Raw genomic sequence first — 6278 nt, 5'->3', positions numbered from 1 at the left:
CGACATCACTCCTAGACGGATTTTAAACAGTGCCGCATTCCTGTTCTCCTAGAAGGATTTTAAACAGGGTTGTACTCCTGTTTAAATTATATCCTATATATAGGTACGATATCACTCCTAGAAAGATTTAAAACAGTGTCATACTCCTGTTGGTATTCTCTCCTATGTACATAGGTACGACATCACTCCTGGACGGATTTAAAACAGTGTCGTCCTCCTGTTGGAATTATCTCCTATATATGGATATGTCATCACTCCTAGACGGATTTAATACAGTGCAGTACGCTTGGGTGTGTAGGCTTATTTTTACTCGCACTAAGGGCAAGCCTCATAAGCAATTGCTCCGATAATATTGTTAGTCGTTTAATGTTTTGGAGCACATTGCACAGACAGTTCCACAAGTATACAAGAACGGTTGAAAGTATGTACATTTTAAACATACATTATAATAAACTCAATCGAATCAAATCAAACTCAATACATTTGCATGTTAGTCAAATAATGTTCATAACAGTTCTCAATGTTTATATTAATTTAAAATCAAAATAAGACATGGCCATGTTCCAATGACTATTATAGATAAACGACAACGCTTTCCTCTTGGTGATCTAAAATGAATTATATTTAACTACTATATTTTTTAACTTTTCCAAGATTTTCCAAATTAAATAAACTATCAATTTGAAAAAGATAACTTGATACATAACAGTTATATCTCAGTTGTAAAGAAAACAGATCAAAAGATCCCCATCTCCAGTGCCCAGACGCCGTTACGTCAGCTCGAAAGGAGGTCACTTGACGTTGTACATACACTTCAAGATAAAGGACATACACATCCTAACGAGTTCAGAGACCCCAACATATATCAGGAAATTAGCATTTCAATTTTAATACCGATATCAAGAATGATTATCATAGAAGATGCGTAAGCTTATAAACGACCAAATAACCAGACGTAATGCTGATAACTCGCGACCTCATGCTTTACCTAAAAAGGCACTTGAAGTCGGTCTTTTTAATATCGACATGCCATTTATATACACAATATTATTAAGTGAGCTTCAGCGTTTATTCCGTCGTCTATGTATACAATATACTCAATATAAATATTTGCTTGTTGCCACGCTCAAAATAAATCAATCGATTTTACAATATAAAATTTGAACTAGGTTTAAAGAAAATGCAAATAGATTATCCATTAGCATGTCTTCAATGATCTTTCGTACATTACAATTCAAGAGGTCTTGCCACGCGTTTAACAAACAACTACGTATGTTAAAATCATAAATGTTTTAATTCAATGGAATCCAATTTTTAAACAAGAGTTTTACAGCGAGTACACATATCAACTACTTGGACTCCAATATCCAGGGTCGTGATGATTGAGGTTCGGGCCCTATCAGAGGAGTTAATTAAAGCATATCCTATATTATTATCCCCATCACATTATAAGATCATTAACTATTCATTTACTAAAATGAGCAATAGTTTAATCGTACGTTATCGTCACAGTTCTAGACTCGAGTTTCGAGTACAACTCGTAATTGTTTTGGAAGCTTTATAATATAATATAAATTAATTTATAAAAACAAAAAATGATTCATGTAACTTTAATTAACACTCATAGAATAGGTATATAATACTTTTCAACTTATCGTGAACCAAACAAAATAGCACACAGTTAAAACATCTCTGAGAGCTTACGAATTTTGTTTATTTGAATACGTTTCAACTATCAAAATACGAAAATGCTTATATATGTCTGTCAATGCCAATCATTGTAACAGGGTCTTTCTGAAGAACCCATTTAGTTCCAAACTTCTTTGAGCAACATTCTTAAAGCTTTAAATTTATCAAATTATAGGTAAATATAATAGTCCGATGATATATGTTATGCTTAAAAATACTCGAATGCACAGCTTTTAGGTAATTGCTTTTGAGTTTGTTTATGTCATGATAAATGTTTGTACAGCATTTTTAAAGTTTAATCAAGTACAATTGTCTAACGCTTGCGGACTGGCTTTATTATTGCGGCTATCCGCAAAAACTGAGACATATGCAGCATTTTAACTCAGATTTTGAAACAATGATTGACAACTTCATTCCCTTGATAATCGTTTGAACAATGTTTCATGAGATTAACATTAACTTGATAAGGTATCCGGAATACACAATCAACCATGCTCAGGGCTTAGAGTGGTATTGTGGTAAAGCGTTCATTGTGTGTTCGAGCCAAATTAGCAAAATCTTATTAGCCAATGACGCGTTTCTAACATTAACAAATAATGTACTTGTGTACCTTTAGCGCATTCTTGGCGACTTCCGTCCGCCCCACTTTGCGCTACTGTAAAAGAGCACAAATATCGGGTCGCAATTTTTCATGGTATCCATATCCTTGAGTCCCGTTCAGTTCACCAAAATATCGACCCTCACAGCTGCTCGCGAACATTTGGTTCATAAGAAGCTACCGTCCACATCCTTCATTCGAGATCTGACTTACAGTCTAGTTTGTCAGATCATACGTATTTACACATTAAGCTTGCTTTATTTCTATAATCATATTTAATAGAAGAGCTACGTACGCGTATAACAACGTTCGTATGTTTCTTAAATCGATAATGGGTCATTGGAATTACTACATTTGTTCGGATTCACATAATGAACAAAGGGACGAAGCTGTCATTCCAGATCATGGCTTACTAAAGAGTGACATGTTTGCACGTCCCCTCAGTCGTCGTTGACAATACGTAGTTGTTTGTTACCTTAAAACCTGACTAGTTGATATAAATTATGATGAAGTGCGTGTGTCTTTTGCAAAGTTGAGCGTAGGAGAGTCCGCAATGTGGAACGGTTCTGAAAGTCTGTAGTTGAACAGACTCATGCTACCGCACCGCCTTTGGGATCGCCGGACTGATTTACATCAAATCCTTTTAGAGAACTATGGCAAATATAAAAAGTAGGCAGATAACAACCGCAAAATTTCCATTTCGGTATAAATAGGATTTATTAAGCAGATTAGTTTTAAACTAGTATAGAAGTATCTTACGTTCAGCAATAAAAAATAGTATTTAATTTAGGTCACTTATTTTTAAGTGGTTTAAATGTTGCTTTATTGCTGTTTCGTTCATGGAGGCAAATAATTTGTTTCCATGTCAGTTTTCCAAAACAAAAAGTGTAAGGTGCTGTCAAAACAGCAATGTATGTTAATATGTTGTTGTTTTTTTTTTTGGGGGGGGGGGCTATATTTTTTATAAGTGTTTATGTACCTGTACAAGTTTGAGCATGTGTCTAGGCTAAGTCTTCATGTTTTTGAGAGTGATTATCCAAATTTGGAGTGTAATTATATAGTAGAAATAAATGTGGGTATATAACTATGACAGAGTTTCATTGAATGTCTGATAAAATCCACACGATGCTTTAAATAAAAGAAATGAATGAAAAATACCAACGAAATTTAAAACTTGATCACTGACTTTGTATGCTAATGAGGTAAATAAGAGGGTGGAGCTAAGCGCTTTGCAAACAGAACCTTAGCAAATTTCTGGATCAGACTGGAACTAGAGAAATACTCAATGTTTTCGCAGAAAGTCAATTAGGCCCTTTTTTTATTAATTGGTTAACGATTTAAAAAAAATGTTGGACGGGTGATGCGAAAAAAAATAAAAAATAAAGGATTTCATACTCATACTTTTTTTTACAAATCATGTATATGTATTTTTCATAGCGTTTGTGGCGAAACCCAAAACCAAAAGATCAAAATAACAACAAACAGGAAAGACATGTTCATAGATACATGTGAATGACATTTGAAATGCTTAAGTATGTTTTGATTTCTATGCAACATAATGTCTTCAATGCCTCAATATTATAATGAATATTGATATGTTCAAATGCTCACATTGTCATACACATATGCTTTACAGTCCAATTTTCTCTCCTACCTATTTCAAATTCAAATTAAATAGAGTTTTCCTATTTGCAACACTATTTCCACATATCAACCTACAATGAATATGCCTGTGTCTCCTCATTGCTGGGCACAACTTCTTCTCAACAAAAAAGCACAATTTAACAAATTTCACTGACTCAATTATTTATTAAATGGAATAAGAAAATGCAAATAATAAAAATGACTTTATATTCAGTAATGAATTCTTTGAAGTTAAGATATTTCTCTGCAGCTTTAACAAAATTTAAGTTACCCCAGCTTTTAATTACTTGAATAGTAGTCTCCATATAATTTGTACAATATACAATTAATGCCCCCTGGGACAAACACAGGACAATATATTGTATTAATATCTCTGTTTTTATGTTATTTGTTACCATTGATACAGACATCAGCCTTGATGTCAGTTTTACCAAAAAATAGTTTAAATGCCGATGGTATGTTGAAAATGAGAATTTATCTTTCTGTATGATCTCAGCTCAATTGAGGCCGCCATTTTTAAAACTTCATCCTTATGTTGCAAAGGAACAGGCAACAGGTTTTACATCATTTCATGTGCGCAAAAAAAGCACACTGATTTACTTTTTTCAATATTTAAAAAAAAATACCATATATTTTTTTATTTTTTTTTTGTTTTTTTTTAGTTTCCGTTAACCAATTTATTAAAAAAAAGGCCTTAAGCTCCTGTTTATAAAATAAATGTGATGCAAGTATTTTCGAATGAAAAATTATCAATGTTGTTTTTGTAAGATGCACTTTTTCGTGTATGATAAAAAAAAGTGTGGCAAATCATTAGGAGTGTTAAAACTAAAAAATATGGAAACCTTCAGCAAATGTTGATATTTGATTAAATATCGTTTTTGAAGACCAGGATTGTCTTATTAGCGTCAAAACCTTTGTAGTTGCGTGACTGGTTGATTGACATTATCACGAGATGTTATCAATCTATGATCAATATATTATGCCCCACATTTTTGCAAGATAAATGAAATATAAATTTATGTAAAAATGATAATTGGAATTACAAATATTTATTTTTATGTGGATAATATGTGTATGATGTTAAATAACTCAGAATTACTTATTTAGATATAGTTTAAGAATAACTATTATGACTAAAAACTCCTTTTCGAACTTTGCATGTCTATACATCATGTAAACATATTAATGCCTGCAGCCTGTATAATATTTTTGGCAGTTAATAAAAATCTTTTTAGATTCTTAACTTGTTTTTAAGTTTAATAATTTGGCCACCTTAGGCTAAGTGGTTTCCTTTAATTACCTTAATTGATGTCAACCTATCATATATTTTTCTTCAAAACAGTAGCACAATCCCTCAGGATACTCAGCTTCAATTTTAGAATTTTTGTACTGACAAGTTAATGATTTAATGATGCTTATCAAATCTGAGATCTGTATCATATTGTTAAAAACTTAGTATTTAAGATGAAGCCTGTGTCCTGAAAATCATAAAGGACTTGATTTTCAAACAAACTTCATCTTCATTATTCAGGTATGTTGTCATTATTTTTATATATTACTTTTTGTGTTTAACTCAGTTTATTTTATCAAAGTACTTTTAAATATAATAGTTTCAATATTTTGTGAATTTATTGTTAAAACATTTAGAAGTTATATTCATACAATAAGAAGTTTGAATTATGTGGAAATTATGTTATTCAATTATTTGTCTTAAAATATGAACTCACTTAGAAATGTACAGATGTTATTTCTGTTTGCAAGTATTTATAAAGTTCATTTTATTAAAGTAATTAAACAAACAATTATTAAATTAAACTAATTGTAATATGAAATGTTGTCAACCAGTTAACCTTTCACATGCATTTTTAAAAGCGAGTTGTATGCTAATTTCCCCAAATTAGTTTAAGTATTTGTAACATCTTTTGTACTTTGTGTTTATTGATATGGATATATGTGTTTGCTTTCAATAAAAAAAGGACTTGATTTTCAAACAAACTTCATCTTCATTATTCAGCTCAGTCAGTGAAGCTCCCATTTTCGGGAACAATCTCCTCAGCGACCCGACAACTCCCGCGACCTCCTATTTTGACAACTCTCGACAGTCGCACTCGTCCCGACCGGCATAAAAAATATGTCAAAATATCAATAATGTTTTCGTGGTCTAGTGGTTTAGGTATTGTTTTTTCTATTTATTTCTTGACTTTACCGGCGTGTATTCACACTACTCTACACCAAAATTGTTCTATACTTAAACTGTATTATAAATGTTTTAGTTGCGTAACCGGGAGACTATTTCAACTTCTTAGTTAAAAAATGTAAATCATAAGTATGTAATTCAAAGGAGAAT

The sequence above is a fragment of the Mya arenaria genome, chromosome 6 (assembly GCF_026914265.1).
Source record: "Mya arenaria isolate MELC-2E11 chromosome 6, ASM2691426v1".
NCBI lineage: Eukaryota > Metazoa > Mollusca > Bivalvia > Myida > Myidae > Mya > Mya arenaria.
This window is presented reverse-complemented; position numbering follows the sequence as displayed.